The following is an 18,436-nucleotide window of genomic DNA, read 5'->3' as shown; positions in this document are numbered from 1 at the left end:
GTGTTCACGTGCGTGTTTGTATATTGTGTGTTGTGTGTCAAGGAGCACAAGTGCGGCATTTTAATTTCTCAACGTCTTATACGTTGCCCTGTGCGCTAAGCTTGTGATGCTATCTACGCCTCCTTAAACGCAAACAAGCACCCCTATATAGTAATTGAAGTATTGTCTGCCCCTTAGGCTTGACAGACGACGACGACGACGACGACAACCATGAGGACGACGACAACAAAGTTCCCTTGCCTTCAAGACCACTTATGGCGTCCTAAAGTGGCCAAGTGGAAATGATGTAGGCGGTACCTTATACACAAATCATAGGTCACGCGAGGCTGCCATCATCAGCAGCATCACTGCGCACCACCCACGTCACAAAACAATATACATGTATGTATGCACAAGAATGTAGAAGGCAAGGCACTTGCGTTAGAAACCTTTTTGCAGTTTGATCCCTTTCCTGGGGGCAAATCCTTTCCGCTGAGGTTAATTTGTATATTCTGCGGAAAGAAATCCCAGCGCTGAATCCACACAAGCCTCAGCACTTCAGGGCTCCTCGAGAGCGAGCGCAGAACAGAGATCATAAACCTGCAGAGAAACGGCTTCTTTGCAACAAAGCAGCATCCTACAAATAAATATAAATCTCTGCAGCGGATCTCACTTCATATACCTTCGTTTGTTCCAATTTCCAAATCAGCAATCCTGGCGACGACATTTCACCAGGACGTGTTTTTTTTTTTTTTGTTTTGTAAAAGGTAAAATGATGCTATGGCCTTCGGTTGTTCTCTTCAATTGATCATTTTTAAGCTCCGTGTCTTTGATGGATGGATTCCGTAATTCTTCACATCATGGGGGTCCTTTGTGGAGATTTTTGGCAAAGTGCCACGTTTATGCGACCAAACGAAATGAAACGAAACGAAATAAAACGACAACCGAATGCAACTGCGATGGCGATCCAAACCGTTCAGTTAAGCCAACCACGCGTTAAGTCTCTTATCCGTGAAACGGCAGCACAGTAGTAATCACGTGTCAAGGATGGAGACATAAATTCGTCAGATTCAAGTCTTCATTTGAAAGCTCTGTTCTGTTCTGTTCTGACCCTGCCGCGATTGCTGTCCTGTAATTCAGTGTATTCACAAACAGACTTATACAGATACACACACACATACAAATACAAAGCAATTTGTGTACCAAGAGGAGAGAAATCTCTGAATTCGAAAAGAAGGACACAAGAGTCCTTTTTGGTTGCGTCGTTTTCATCATTTGCAATGCAACGTTTTTGCTTTCGATTGAATGGTTGGTTGGTGCATGCATATAAATCATGAAAAGTATCAGTAGGATAGCATCTTTCTCTCATACTCGATGCGACGGACGTATCGGAGAAGGCCAGAATTGGTACGGAACATCCTTTATCCTTTGAAAGTAACTTTGTTGGTTTAATCGAGCGATTCAATGATTTTGCAATCAGTTTTTCTTTATACATATATACTTTTTTTTTGTCAGTCAGTATTCATTTTGCGTGTGTAGTAGCTACCACATCATGAGGTCTATTCATGAAGGTTGGTATGTTGTTGAGAGTGAGTCGCTATAAAGAGGATGACTTGATGTTGGTATTTGTGTGTTTAAAGCAGCGAAAGACTTTTTATGCACAGAGGATAAGCATTAAATTTTATTTTCGAAAAGCCGATTGACTCTATCAAAAATGTTTGCAAGGGAACTTCTTTTTCCAATAAGCTTATAAATTCTTTTTTTTTTTTTCGTTTCTGAGGCAATATAAGAAGGTTTATTTGGATGGAGTTTGATTTTATATTTCGTGGAATTAAAAATTTGTTTGTGTAGAGACCCGTTTCAAAGCTAACGTCATTCCATAGTGGGATAAAAGGTCATGATTAATATTGAAAACAAACAAAAAATGGGTCCTAGATCCACAATTTTTACGTCTGTTTGGACGCCGAAAATAAAGTATTGGTTTGGTGATATTAAAGCATGTTTAACTTAAAATACAAATCTATCCCTTTTTGTCTTACATGCCCTTTTACATCTTTTAACTTCGATTTATCATACGAATAGGCATATGATGAATAAAACAATAAACTTTTCAGTTTTTCAATTTTTCTTATTGAGCTGTGGTGTTGCAAAAAGGAAGCTTATGTAAAAGGGTCTGCATATTCCCACATAACTTCCTATCTACTAATGATAATTTTGCATTCAAGGTATCGCTGAAAGCGTTTTTGTCTTCCGCTATTTAGGGGATAATTAACTATGCTAGCATTTTATATGGTACCCTCCAAAAGCCAAAAGCCATGGCTAATATTTTAACTCCTCATTTTTGTTAAAAAAAAAAAATATTCAAATAAATTTTTCTATTTTATAAAGATGTGAAAACGTCGGTCATTAATAAAATTTGGAAAAAAAAAATTGGAGAAACAAAATTTAGATGAAATCTTTTTTTTCTTACAACATCAAAAATTAAAATATTTGTAGGGGTCTCAAAAATTAGAAAGTATGTCAATGATGTACAATGTAAGTTTATTCTGTCCGCCATTTTGAATTTAGTAGCAAGTGTTTTCGTATTTTTCTTAATAATATGCTTTTGGGTCCTAAATTTATTGACTTTTCATAAAGAAATGAATGTGCACAGGTTGTAAAAATATCAATTAAAAAAAAATGCATTTGAAATTAAGAAAAAAAAAAATATTTATTGCAAACAAAAAAAATTAGCATTAAAAAAAAAATTATAATGTTTTTTTGTACTCGTCGAATTTCTTACAATTTTCGCTTTTTATCCATACATTGTACATAACTTCGAACAAATATCTCTCATGCACACATTTTGGATTGATTTTTTTTTAATGCAGACATTTGCAGTTTCAATACAAATTTTTTTTTATTCATTTTTATTTAATGAAATAAATATTTTTTTGAATGCCTTTTTAATTTAATTTGCAATGAATATTTACCAAATTTGAACGATTTTTTTTAAATACAATTTAGCTCTTATAAGAGTTTTCTTAAACCAATATATTTAAAAAAAATAAGATGTTAGGGTGGTCAATTTTTTTTTTTTTAAATACAATTTAAAAAAAAAAAAATTTCAATCCTTAGAGCCGATGCAAAACCAGAAGATATGAAACGATTTTGATTTTTTTCAAATCCCTCTTAGTCTTCACCACTCGCAACTTTGAAATTTTGAAAAAAAAAGTTTACACCCCCCAATGTACAAATAAATGGAGACCTATCGGCTTCGTTCTTTGGGCCCTCGACACGCCAGGTCCCCGACTGCAGACAATGCAGAGAAGGCAACTTATTATAAAAGTAACGAAGCAAAAAGATAAGAAATTTGACATGGACACAAACGAGAGAGACAAATTATATTCTTCAGTTTAATGCATAAATAATGCATAGTAAATAATAATAGCCAAATAATATTTCATCTCAATAAAAAATATTAGGTACCTAGTACCTCAAAAAATAAATCGGTTTTTTGAAAAAAAAAAAAAAAAATAAACGGTTAAAGCAACCAATTTGAGGCCAAGGACTTTTTTGTAGAACATTTAAGCCCCTACAATAATCCATCTTACCAATTTAATAATAATGACTTTTCAGTGAATTAAAAAATTTTGAAAAGTAAAAAAAGTTTTTATATTTTTGTTTAACTTTGACCTCGAATATCTTTCAAATGGTTAGATTAATAAAAAAAGTTAATAAGACCTTTTTTGTGGAGCAATCTGTTTCCTACAAGAATATGTCATGCGCGTTTGATTATTATAATTTTTCAATTTGTCACAAAATTAAGAACAAAAAACGAATTTTAAAAGATTTTCTCGATTTTTGGACCTCAAATATCTACTAAACGGTTAGATAATTCAAAAAAGTGTATTTAATCTTTTTTGTAGAGCGTTCAATTTTCTACAAGAATATGTTAAAAAAATTGGCTAAAAAGTCAATTAATAAAAAAATTATTTTTTTTTTGGTAAAAGCTTGATGTAAAAATGGAAAATTGAAAAGCGGAGGACCTTCATATTAAGATAAAGAGCTCATATTTGGTGAGTATATTCTAGGTGTCTAGCAATCGAGTTTTCGAAATACCAAATCAAAAAAACGAATTTCCATTTTTTTGACCCACCCTAGTGTATACGTACTTTTGTATTTGTTCTTATTTTCTATATAAAAGGGACCCCAAAATATCAAACGAGTCTTGCCCCGGAGCCCGGCAACTCAACGTACGCCTCTGTCACACATACACGGTTAAAAATTCTGGAGTATTTTTTAATACTTTTTGGGTTACATATAGGTCTACACCAGAAATGTATTCAAATTTAATACAAGACAAATATTAAAATTTTTTAGTTAATAAAAAATGTAATATATAATACAGTCAAATAAGGAGAAAAAAGGGGTAAATCTCGGAATGAATGTTAGTAGAAATTTTTTTTGCTCAATATCTTCCTTTTGCCATTCTATAACATATCTCAAAAGTCTAGAAAAATCTCATGTCCGCTTGTCGCGATTTCAAGGTCAAATCGCGAAATGGAGATTTTCAAAATTAGCAAAAATAGGCTATTGTATTATATACACATATGATACATGATTTCAAGGTATTTTTTAATGCTGATTCCAAAAAATTTAAAATCAAGACAATCTGACGTCTCTGGAAAAAGTTATACCTGTTTTTCATCTGTCAACTCATATTATTATAACAGTTGCAAACTTACTGCCGAAAAACCCTTAAAAGTTATGGTAGATGAACCAAATTTTGCATGAAGATTTTAGAATCCATCATTATTAAAAATCAAAACAATCCATTACAAAAAATATATATACCTACGAAATAATGGTATTTTTTGATGGAGGCGCAAATTTTAGGATATGCACTAAAGAAGATTCTTGTTCATCTTAGGAATAAGTGCTAAAAGGCTATTTTTTTCATTTTAATCTTTGTTTGGATATTCTTTAATTACCCTCAAAAATATTAAAAAAATCTCATGTCCGCAAGTCCTAATTTTCTTGGTTTGAAAATAAGGTGCAGATTTTAAAAAATTAATAAGAAAAGTTTAAATTTTTATATGTATACCAACATAAGCGACATGATTTAAAGGTATTTTTTAACACTTATTCCAACAAAACTCACAAACAAGTCGACCTGACCATCCCTGAAAAGTAATGCACCTTATTCATGTTGATCTGACACAAAAATCTGAAGTGTAGTTTTCCAATTTTTTAAAATCTGCACCTTATTTTCAAACCAAGAAAATTTGGACTTGCGGACATGAGATTTTTTTAGATTTTTGAGGGTAATTAAAGAATATCCAAACAAAGATTAAAATGAAAAAAATAGCCTTTTAGCACTTATTCCTAAGATGAACAAGAATCTTCTTTAGTGCATATTCTAAAATTTGCCCCTCCATCAAAAAATACCATTATTTCGTAGGTATATATATTTTTGTAATGGATTGTTTTGATTTTTAATAATGATGGATTCTAAAATCTTCATGCAAAATTTGGTTGGTCTACCATAACTTTTAAGGGTTTTTCGGCAGTAAGTTTGCAACTGTTATAAAAATATGAGTTGACAGATGAAAAACAGGTATAACTTTTTCCAGAGACGTCAGATTGTCTTGATTTTAGATTTTTTGGAATCAGTATTAAAAAATACCTTGAAATCATGTATCATATGTGTATATAATACCATAGCCTATTATTGCTAATTTTGAAAATCTCCATTTCGCGATTTGACCTTGAAATCGCGACAAGCGGACATGAGATTTTTCTAGACTTTTGAGATATGTTATAGAATGGCAAAAGGAAGATATTGAGCAAAAAAAATTTCTACTAACATTCATTCCGAGGTTAAACCCTTATTTGACTGGATTAATAGTTGTATTAAAAAATAATAGAGTTTATATTAGAATTTAATAAAAAATGTATTAAATTTCAATTATTGCATATTAAAATTTAATCTTTTCATATTGATTTCTAATAAGAATTTTATTAAAAGATAATACAAAAATATTTCAATTCAATACCAAATATATTTAAAGTTATTAATATGTATTCTTTTCCTAAATTCATTACTGAAAATAAATATTAATCGTAAATAATATAATAATGGTGATATTATTGTCTCTAATTTATCTGTTTCACAAACTGTAGCATGTAAAATCTTATTGCCGATCAAAATTCATCTGCGATGTATGTATTTTGCTTCGAAAAAATACAAAGCGCTTTCAAATTAGTACAAATTTACAAATATTAATTAAATTTTTTTTTAAAAGAGGTACCTCAAACAATGGATTTTTTTCATTTTTTTTTTTTCCAAAGTGACATTGGTCGCCAAATTGTCATAACATGACAATTTGGGGACCAATGTCAGCTACCGTAAATCTTATTTCTTTTTATTTCCCGACAAAAACGCACAAAAACCACGCACACCACTTATTTGTTAACAATTATTCACCATTTTCCGCGAAGAAACACAAGAAAATTTGTTATTTTTTAATTTATAATTTTTTCAAATGACATTTTATAAATTAAAACAAAAACAAATTTCCTGTTAACTGCTTTAAATATAAAAATTAAAGGCCGACCTGACAGATTGGTGTCCATTTTTGACAAACAAATTTTGACAACGTTCGGAATATATTACCTTATTATGTGTACTGTGGCTGCTGACGTTTGATTAAAATTTAATATTCTCGCATTACAATTTAATACTTTTTATATTAGTTTTTAATAAATTTGTATTATATTTTAATACAATTATATTAAAATGTAATACAGCGGTATTAAAATTCAATACAAGATTAGAATTTAACCCACGAAGATTATTTTCCAATAATTTTTGTATTACAAGTAGTGAACTTAATACTTAAATATTGAAATTTAATACAAAAAAGATTAAAAATAAATTTAATATTTTGGAAGTATTAAAATGTAATATTTTTTGTATTGAAAATTGCTTTAATACAAGAGCTGTATTAAAAAATACTCCATAATTTTTAACCGTGTACTTATTTTGGTAAATTACCACAAATAATTTTGGAATTATGATAGCACAGATGAAAATAAATATATGTAGAAATACAGAACTCTTTTTTGGCTTTGCCGTAGTCAGGTAAAAAGACGTCAACTTTCAAAAATAGAAGTCAGAGGGAACCATCTGAGTTATAAGTAACAAAAAGTAAATAAATAATAATTCCAAACCTGATTCTGATTTCTGAACCCTGAAGCAACAATGTTCTTGTGTTACACGTAACAAATTTCTCCTATACCATTCTATTTTTTTTTTTTTAATTTCAATATTAATATCAAAATTGTAAATTTTTTTGCTGTTTACCTTATTGAAAGAGCTTTGTTTTTTTAAAAATCTTTGTATCAAGTATCAACTATTTCAATTATTCTACTTTTGATCTAAAATATTCAGTTGTTCTATTATTCTCAAGAAAATAATATGACAAGATTTTTTGACATGAAAACTCTGAAATTTCCATCTAGCTTTCTCTAAAATCATGAATCAAATAGGAGACTTGAGTTGAGACATTTATACCATAACTCACGGCATCAGCTTTTTTAATAAATTCATTGAATTTTTCTTCTCTTTCAAGATGTGCACTTGGGGAAATTTATCACTTAATTTTTTTTCGCACGTGTTGGCAGATAGGATAGATAGAAGATATACATACTCGCACTTAGGTACTCTTGGTACATATATATTACCTAGCTTTCAATTGAAAATTAAAACGAATGCATTAAATCTTCCATTTCATCTAAAATGAATGAAATATTTTGCATGCGAGAATCCATTTCATCGTTCTTCTTCTTCTTCTTTTTCTACTTCATCGTTTTCTGTCTTTTTATCTTTTCTTACTTTCAATTCTATAGATCATCTCACGCCACTAGACATTTGCTTCCTGAATTCCAAAGTGAGCAGAGAAGAAGGACGTATTACGTATATTATAACTCCTTCTATACTCAGGTAAGGTAGATATGTATATATTCTGTATTTGATGGATCCGTAAAGATATAAATTTTCATCTTTCAATAGATTCCGAATGAAAAGATAAAAAGAGGGACTTAAGCGTACACACGAACGACACATTATGCGGATATTCCGAAGAAGAATAGAACAAAACGAAAAAAAAAAAAAAAAAACGAGATGACGAACGAAACCAACGACCCACTCTAGCATTCTAATATTTATAAAGATTTATCCTTCCTTACTTTGAATTACTTGAATTATACCTGAGTTTTTCACTGAGGTATTTAAAATTTTTTTTTTATAAACTCCACTTTGCATTTTTATATAATGCCAATGTAGAGGAGCTTATGTAGGCCATTTTCATTTCTAAATTGGTTGCAATATTTTTATTCCTTCTACTTTTAGCTGCATTTGTTATATCCTTTGTATTTTGAACCTTTTCTTGTTCTTCTTCTAGTTCTCCCCAAAGGATTGCTGCAAACTTTCGTTGGTTGGGGTTGTTGAAAGATTCCGTGAAAAGTCGCATTGCACAGGTGGCATTGTTATTGCCATCATCATCATCATCAGCAAGCATCTAAGGCACAAGTTATCCATTTAATTTGAATTCCTACTTAGGTAAAATGCTTAATTCAAGGATTTATTATCACCAAAGACTTTTTATTATTTTTTTTTTTTTCATCGTGCATCGTAATGGCTGTTTTTCTCTTTGTCATTAAATGCTGCGTATTGTAGTTTATTTATTATACATTTTTTTGTGTGTTACCTATTGAATTTATGATGACGACGACGATAGACGAGTTTATTTTATAGTGAGTATTTTAATGAAGTAATTTTATTAAACATAAGAGCAGGTGGATCTGGAACTTGGAATAGATGTAGACTGAAAGGTTAATGCTTTTTAAAAAGAACGAGCAGAAAACTAGTGCAACCATGGTTATTCTTTTTTTTATTCAGAAAACCGCCAATTTGTGGAGAATACTATCTTTATTAAAAATAAAAAAAAAAAAAAAAAAACAGAAAATAAAATAAATGGTTAAACTGGGGCGTCTTTACACGCTTTTATAGCTTTTTAGAATTTCTAAGATTTCTATATAAATAATTTAAGACTTTTTTAAATCTTTTAAGCCTCGAGTACCCTATTTTGTACAATGGTAATACCTAATAAGCTATAGTAAACGACAGGGGCGTACACTCCCTTGGGGCAAGAGGGGCGGCACCCCGGGGCCCCCGACCGACCCCAGGGCCCCAACTGGAGACAATGCAGAGAAGGAAACTTTTAGAATAAATTGAGTTACGAAGTAGGTAAATTAAAATTATTTGAATCACCTCGGATACAAGGGAGACAAATTATATCATTCAGTGTAATGTATAATGCATTGGTAGCCACTCAATATATACTGATTTAATAAAAAGGTTACCCCAGGGGCCAAAAAAAAATAAACTGCTTTTTTAAAAGAAAAAATTTTAATCTTAGGGCCCCAAAAAATATTACTTGAAAAATCTTTGCAACCACAAATAATACATTAGGGGCCCCAAAAAAGCAAAAAAAAACAACTTCAGGCCACGGGCCCCAAAAGCCTTTACTTCGGGGCGTCAAAAAAAAATTAAATAAAAAAAATTGTTTTTTAAATTAAATTACATTTTTGTTGATGGATTACTAAATATTACTTTAGGAGCCCTAAAAAATATGACTTCGGGGCTCCAAAAATATTATATGAAGGGTCCCAAAAAATAATTTTTCAAGAACCCCGTTAGTTGAGAGCCAATCAAATATTAATTTGGGGGCCCCAAAATCGATTACTAAGGACCCCAAAAATATTCATTAAATTTTCTGATGGCATGACAAATATTATATGAGGATCCTCAAAAGCTATTACTTCAGTGGTTCAAAACAATCAAATGGAAAATTAAATATCAATTCAGGGGCCCCAACATAAATACATCAGAGCCCAAAATAAAAACATTATTTTATAGGTGGCATTTCGAATATTACTTCAGAACAGAGGCCCCAATACCTATTAATTCTTAGCTCCAAAAAAATTATATTATATTTTATGGGCCTCTAAGCACTCACTTTTGAGGCCCCAAAAATAGTTTTTTAGGGACCTCAAAATAAAAAAAATTATGTCTGGTGACGGAAAATCAAATACCTAAGCTATAGTATGTATTTATTACTTCAAAACAGAGGCCCCAAGAACTATCAATTCTAATTTTCAAAAATTTTTTATTTTAGCGGACTCTAAATATTTAATTTTTGGGGCTCCAAAATTAACTTTTCAGGGGGCGCACAGTAATAAAAAATTATGTTTAATGATGGAAAATCAAATATGTACATGTTCATATTACTTCAGAACAGAGGCCCCAAGAACTATCAATTCTAACCAAAAAAAAAATTTATTTTAGGGGTTTCTAAATATTCAATTTTGCTGGCCCCTAGTACAAGGATTTGCTACTTTTATGATAAAAATTTTAAGTAAGTATAGCAAAGTGCATTACGAACATAATAAAACATTAAAATAAACCTAAAAATAAATAAGCCATACAAAAAAAATGTATGGCGTATACGTACTTTTGTTTTTGTATCTAAGTGGCCCAAAAATATCAAAGGGGCCCCAAAATTTAGTCTTGCCCCGGGGCCCCGGCAACTCAACGTACGCCACTGGTAAACGCTATAAGTATTACTTTGTCAAACATTATGAGGATAGGTTACAAACTTCAAAACTTAGTAACACGTCAAAATTCAAAACTTCAAACTGTTGACTTTTTCAAAATTCAGTAACCGATTGGCAAATTGGGCCGAAGACGAAGAAAAGTCTAGTCCCCATTTTTTCGACTTTTAAGTTTTTATATTTTTTTGTTTAAAAAAAAACAGAGGTCTTAAAATTTGAATTTTTAAAGATATCGTTTTCGAACATTTTTGTCAAATATGTAGACTGAAAAAAATTTTTTTTTTATGAATTCGAATATTAAATCATTTATATACTTATATTTTGGTTGAGTATCAGTGTTTTACAGTTAGAGTGTCAACTCGCGAATGCACTCTTAAAATTGGTAAATCGTGATGTTTTACGGACAACAACGTTTTTTTGGCTCTAAAAACTCAATTTTCCAAAAAAAAAAAAAAAATGGAACATTCCGCAACAAATAGGGAACAACTTATGTAGGTATAGAAAAACTTTAAAAAATAACAATTTAAAAAAAGGCCGGGCTATCATCACTCAGTCCAGTAGGTGCTATGGATCGAAACTTATATCACGGTTTTTTTATGGATATCCTAGTCAGACCAGAACTGAACCAAATTGAAATGGGACCACAGTGGAAGCACCAACACAAAAAGAATTATCAAAATCGGTTCACCCTGGCGAAACTATTAAGGTAAAAAAACATTAATAATAAAAAAAAGACGAAACCTACTCCTTTCTGGAAGTTGGTTAAAAAGTATAATGTGGGAAAATTGTTTTCCTTTTTTTACTAAAATAAATTAATTTTTTTTTTTTTTTTTTTGAAATTTTGTAATTTAAATGACTTTCTACTACAAAATATTTTCAAATTTTTAAAAATTTTTATAATTTTTCGTAGGGGCCAGTGGCGTACGTTGAGTCGCCGGGGCCCCGGGGCAAGACTAAATTTTGGGGCCCCTTTGATATTTGGGGACCCCTTAGATACAAAAAAAAGTACGTATACGCCATACACTTTTTTTTTATGGCTTATTTGTTTTTAGGTTTATTTTAATGTTTTAATATGTTAAAATGTCTATCATAAAAGTAGTAAATACTTGTACTAGGGGCCCCAAAAATTAAATATTTAGAGACCCCTAAAATAAACTTTTATTTTAGCTTAGAATAATTGATAGTTTTTGGGGCCTCTGCTCTGAAGTAATATGTACACATTTGATTTTCCATCATCAAACATAGTTTATTTCTTTTGGAGCCCCTGAAATATTATTTTTGGGGCCTCAAAATTAAGTGCTTAGAGGCCCCTTAAATATAATATAATTTTTTTGGAGCCAAGAATTAATAGGTATTGGGGCCTCTGTTCTGAAGTAATATTCGGAATGCCACCAATAACATAATGTTTTTATTTTGGTCCCTGATTTATTTATGTTGGGGCCCCGGAATTGATATTTAATTTTCCATTTGATTGTTTTGAACCACTTTTGAGGATCCTCAAATATGTAATATTTGTCATGCCATCAGAAAATTTGATGAATATTTTTGGGCTCCTTAGTAATAGATTTTGGGGCCCCCAAATTAATATTTGATTGCCTCTCAACTAACGGGGTTAATGAAAAATTATTTTTTGGGACCCTTCATATAATATTTTTGGAGCCCCCAAGGTCATATTTTTTGGGGCTCCTAAAGTAATATTTAGTAATCCATCAACAAATGTAATTTAATTCAAAAAACAATTTTTTTTAATTTATTTTTTTTTTACGCCCTGAAGTAAAGGCTTTTGGGGCCCCTGGCCTGAAGTTGTTTGCTTTTTTGGGGCCCCTAATGACTTGAAGTAATATTTGGTATGCCATTAACAAAACTTTTTTTGCTTATTTGGTGTCCCTAATTTATTATTTGTAGTTGCAAAGATTTTTCAAGTAATATTTTTTGGGGCCCTAAGATAAAATTATAATTTTGCTTTTAAAAAAGCAGTTTATTTTTTGGGGCCCTTGGGGTAACCTTCTTTTTTAATCAATTTATATTGTGTGGCTACCAATGCATTATAAATTACACTGAATGACATAATTTGTCTCCCTTTTATCCGAAGTGATTCAAATACATTTTAATTCAAACTCGTAACTCAACTTATGCTAACAGTTTCCATCTCTGTATTGTCTCCAGTGGGGGCCCTGGGGTCGGTCGGGGGCCCCGGGGAGCCATCCCACTTGCCCCAAGGGAGTGTACGCCCCTGGTAGGGGCCATTAAAGGAACTTCAAAATCACTCATTTAGATCCGACCATAAGAAGAAAAAATCTATGGATAAAATTGTTACTTGAGAACAAATGTTGGAAATTGATTTTTGAATTAAAATATTTTATTCGATAAAATAAGAATATTAAAGGAAAAATTATTTTTTTCTTTCCGGCAGAAAGGTTTATTTGCTCAATAAAAAAAGATACATCAACTATCTTCCGAGTTATAAAAATATTTTTTCTTTAGAACAAAATAAGAAAATGAATATAAAATGTATTTATAGAACTTCTCAAAGAATCTTCTAAATTTAACATTTTCTATCTGATTATAATTTTATGACAAGATTTTCCATCAAATAAAAACTCATCATTTTACACTTTTTTGTTTAGGTGTTTAAAGGTATCCTTTATCCTACAGTAGTCCTTTTTGATACCTGATTATATTATATAAAATCAATGATCTATTCGTGTCTATCTATGTGTATAGCAATAGCCCCATGGTACGTGCCAAAAATATAAAATGAATAAAACTTATTTTGTATATTCTTCAAGGTAAACATCTTAGAATCAATCAAATTGGGTGGAAATTTGAAGAAGATCCTTTTTTTCATGTCGTTTATTTATTTTTTTTTTTTTTGTGTTGTTGTTTGTATCAAATTTGTATTAACATTCCAAGGGACTTAAATAGGATAAAGGAAAAATATGTATATATATTTTGGAAGATATAGAAAAAAAAAGGTCTAATACAATCAAAGACTTACGTGTTAACAGTTTTGACTGATGTGCTGTGAAATAAATCCAAATGGCAGTGTAGAGGTTGATTGAGAATGATATGCGGGCGCTGCTGCTGCGTTAGTAATATAAATTTTCTCCAAATAAAAAAGAACAAATCCAATTCGAATATCCTTTCATGCTCCACTCTGTAAATAAAACAATGTATACAAAATTGAACACATTTGAATATTTATATGAATTTTATTTTTATTTTTTATTTTTTTTATTGAAAAACACGACTGAAAAAAATTACTGCGTGATGAAAAGTAAGAATGGTTTTTTTTTCATCACTGATTTGTAATAAAAATTTTTAGATAAATTTGAAAATTTCCAAATCAACTTTGTATATTATTTTTTATTTTCATTTCAAACTTTTATTAAATTTAAAATAGTTTGAGTGGTTTTTAAATGTTTTGAGCGATGTGTTCCTTTCAAATGTAATCTTTTGCAACAAAATTAAAAGATCCTTGAACAAAATAGAGCTTTACTATTTATGCACTCAATCATAAAAAAGAACCTTTAGAAAAAAGTGGAGATCAGTTTACAATTTTTTTTTTTTTTTTTTTTTGGTTTAAAACCAAGCAACATAAAATACAAAGGAAAATATTAAAGCTCTACTAAATCTACAACAGAAACACAAGAAGCAGAAGGCAAAATCCTTTTTTTCGGATGAGAGAGTGTGTGTATTTTTTTTTTATTGTGGTAGAAGAAGAAGACCAACAACAACGACAATGTCGACGGGGGCTTTCGTTTCGAATTGGAATTTGTTCAAATGTTAGCGCCAGTAGAAATAAGTAAGTTGCTTGCGGATAGTTGAAGTCTAAGGGGTTGCTGGCTATGATTAATGTTTATCCTTAGTTCGTTCAGTGGCAAAAAGGATTGCAAACACTATATAGCACACGAGAGCATAGCGAATTCACTACAAATTATGGCTTTCACTGGATAATGCGGGATGCAATTGCAGGAAGAAGAAGAAATTTTCAATGCAGTGTTGCGGGAATCAGATTTGTAAGAACGGGACAGCCGGATTAGAAGTAAATAAATGTTGTTTAACATTCTTATAAAGCTGAAAAAGATGTGACATTCAAACGAGGGCAATCGGAGGAGTGAAAGAGTTTTTTGAAGGGTGAAAGTAGGAGGTGGTATCTATTTATCAGAATACACAATAGATTATATATAGTGACATAGAATGTTGTTGTCTATGTCTTCTTTAAAACTTACATTGACGATAAAATCACTATCAGAGTTGTGTAAGATGGAAAGAGGATTGTTGAAGAAAACACATAAAAGTCATAAAAGCTAAATGGAAGAAGTAAAGTGAAGTTAATACTTGGTTCTTAGGTTAAGTAGAGCACAAAAACACAAGGACCATGATCAATGTTTTTGGAAATAAACAAACCACCATTACAAAGAAGACTGTTTTAGCAAGTTTAGTATAGAACTGAAAGGATGGATTCGGTCTCTTTTTTAAAACTTTTATATGATAAATGTGTTTCGCAACATAAGGTTGCTATGAAAAAGTCAAAACGTATAACACATGCCCAAATGATGAAAATGTTCCGGAACAATTTTCTAGAATCAATTTGATCGTACTACTAGTTTAACACCTAACCATGGCTTTTCTCTATTTATTTATGTTTTTTGGCCGAATAGTCATTGATGTTGGTTAAGAGAATTGCTGCACAAAGTACCGATCAAAAGTTTCTAGGGAATCAACTCTTTAACAGAAAGGGTTTCCGAGATATTTGGACTTGAAAATGCATTCAACTGGTTTGTATGTATGTAGGCATCTAAGTTCGATTATAATTTTTAAACTTTTCATAATAATTTAACAAATTATGTATCGATGGAAGCGTCTTGCTTGTCCGCTGGTTATAGAGTATGTAGCTTTGTGTTGTGTGGCGCCCTCTAGGAAAAATTAGATTATTACTTATTTTTTGCAACAGTATTTAAAAGCCCACTTTAATTTAAAATAAAATAAAATGCACGACTGGGTCGCACGAACTTGCTCTTAGAGTTCAAGTTGCTTAAATTTTTAAGACTTTTTATATAGAAATTTAGAAAATGTACCTACTATATGGGTACAGAAAAAAGTTTTAAAATAAAATTGGTATGCCATTTTGTAGAAATCACTGATCAACATCTAAATACAAAATTTCAAAACAATTTAATGTCCCGTTTTCGAAAATTTGATTTTTCAAAAAAAAAAAAATTTCAAATTTTTTTTAAAAATCCAAAAATTATTTTTTTCAAAATTTTATTTTTGGTTTATATTTAAATTATATAAATGCTTCTTCACATTTTCGTTGAAATCGAATAAGCAGTTTCAGAGATAATCAGATTTAAAAAAAAATGTTAATAATGATTTTCAAAAAAAATTTTTTTCATTAGAAGATAGACCTTGTCTTAAAACTTACATTTGAATTTTTTAAACAAAATCGTTGGAGCCGTTTTTGAGATACTTCAATTTTACTAAAATCGGTACATGACAAGTACCGTTAGTTTTGGTCCAAAAAAATTAATTCCAAAAACCCCTCTGAAGAGTCGCCAAATAACGCTACATACCAAGTTTGACATTAATCGGGCCATTCGTTAAGGCTGTAGCTCCTTATACAGACAGACAGACAGACAGACGGACTTCCGGGTCCCACTTTTTTGGCATTCTCTACCATCGTAATGTCATGGAAAAATGTTATCTCAACTTTTTTTTTTGTACGAATGCTTGATATATAGTACCTATATTGCAAGTAAAAAAATTGTTCATGATCATAACTTTTGTCTCTGGATGGCTCTCTATTAGAATTTTTTTTAAGTCGCCTATACGTTACCTATCCGAAATATTTTAATTAATGTAGACTTTCCAACTCAAGTATTTTCGCACTTAAAGTCCAAAATTTGCCCTTTATCGACGAATTTTTCTTTTTAGTCACCTAGAATAATTTGCAAAACCACAAAAATATACAAGTGGGTTGCATAAATACAATCAACCAAGCCAAGACGTCAACTTTACATTAGGTAAAGGTCATCCGAGATCATGCCTGTCATAGATAATAGAGAATAAGAAGAAGAAGAAGGTGAATGTAATTAACAACAGCGGCGTAAAAGTTTTAGAAAAGGGTGTTGGACCTTAAATGGAACCCTGAGGTACTCCACCAGATATTAGCAATAGGTTTAAAGTTTTATTTTTATTAATATTAGAATATTGTCAACGTCTTTTAAAAGATAAAAAGACGCAAGTCTAACACTTTTTACAGTTTTGACAAGGATTTATATGTGTTTTGGTGCCAAACGACTTAGAATATTCTTCGAGAATCAAGTGCGAAACTTTTTTACTATTGATTTTTACCCTTCTTGGTCAATTTTCTACATAAAAAGGACTTCTATAGTATTATTATTATTTCAACTTTTTTGTTTAGTTTCTACCAAAATGTTATATCTGTCAATTCTTTATAATTTTGTATGTAGGTATAATATTATTTAATTTTTCCTTTAGTTGCTAATCCGAGGGTCTTATGTTTAATCATATGATCAAAAAGTTGATTCACTATACATTTCCATTAATTTTTCAACTTAGAGTACTTTCCACTGACATATCCATCTGTCACCCTAATTACATTGCAAAAGAGGGAGCTACACCCTGCTAACTCCCTAAAGGTTTTACTCGGAAACTTGATATTAATCAGTAACTTGCTCTTGCTTATCGAGCCAGTAGATATGAGTATAACAGTAAATAACCTAATTTCCTCTTGAATATTATCTTCATAAGTGTGTCAATCAATCAACAAGGACTCGAGACTCCAGACTAAGACCCACATGCATGTTGCTATGTGAGTATAATTCCATTTAATAGTGTGACTAAGAACTTCCGCACTAGACGAGACAGAAAAATATGAGTCTCCCTATTCTCATTTTCAGTATACAACATCACCACCATCATCGACCGTAATGAACACATTACTGGCAACTGGACGAGGAGGATATGGTAGCCCAGGTTTGAGATAGATAAGATTTCAATTAAATTTAATTGACGTTTTCACTCACTCTATCTCTTTTATCTCTTTTCATTGAATATTTTTAGATATATTCAACTAAGTATAAATGGTGAATATTGCAGTGGTGAACACCAGAGTGCTTCCAATGTATTTATATACTTGGAAAACTTTAATATATATGAAAATCCATGAAGGACTTGCATATGGAATATGTTTTTGAATATTGAGTTTCCATTCTATTCATTATTGTTTTTTTTTAATTTTTTGTGTTCAGTCAGTTGATATTCCTGGTTATCGATATTTTTGGTCTTCATTTAAAAATTTATATGATAAACAAATAATGCAACTTTGAGGTTTTTCCCACGAAATTTGAGGGAAATATCAAATTTCTGTTGTTTCAGAGTTATAAACAGAATTTTATAAATATCAAAGTGAACCACGAAGAGTGAATAATATGATTGGAAATTCTAAGAAATCCACAGGCTATTAATGGAAAGTTTTTAATTTAAGTAAAAATTTAAGTTTAAAATAAGCTCAAGCTGAAGCTTTGTACACCCAGAGAAAAAACGCATAGTAATTTTTAGTCCGTTCTACATTGAATCAATGGTGAAAAATATATTCATTAATTTTCTAAAAAATCGTCCTGTGCTTAACTTACAGTTTGTCACATCAATTTTTATAAGTGAGATGGCACAGTGGTAAAGCACAAGCTTGTCAACGCAGGTATAGCAGGTTCGATCCCCAGCGGATGCCAGTTTTACTTTTTTTATTTTTTTAATGTATGAACAACTTTGA

At 30.8% G+C, this 18,436-nt stretch overlaps 1 protein-coding gene across 6 annotated transcripts in view; it reads right to left on the bottom strand.

Moving 5' to 3' along the window:
- LOC129914753 (furin-like protease 1) overlaps nt 1–18,436 on the bottom strand; it is a 354,485-nt gene that overhangs the window by 191,528 nt on the left and 144,521 nt on the right. For all 6 annotated transcript variants that reach the window (XM_055994116.1, XM_055994114.1, XM_055994117.1 and 3 more), the window contains one exon: nt 13,637–13,795. The gene's annotated coding sequence lies outside the window, so the exon portion shown is untranslated. The remainder of the gene's footprint in view (nt 1–13,636; nt 13,796–18,436) is intronic.

Source organism: Episyrphus balteatus, chromosome 3 (genome assembly GCF_945859705.1).
Source record: "Episyrphus balteatus chromosome 3, idEpiBalt1.1, whole genome shotgun sequence".
NCBI classification, from domain to species: domain Eukaryota; kingdom Metazoa; phylum Arthropoda; class Insecta; order Diptera; family Syrphidae; genus Episyrphus; species Episyrphus balteatus.
Note: the sequence above shows the minus strand (reverse complement) of the source record. Positions and strands in the feature narration are given on the sequence as shown.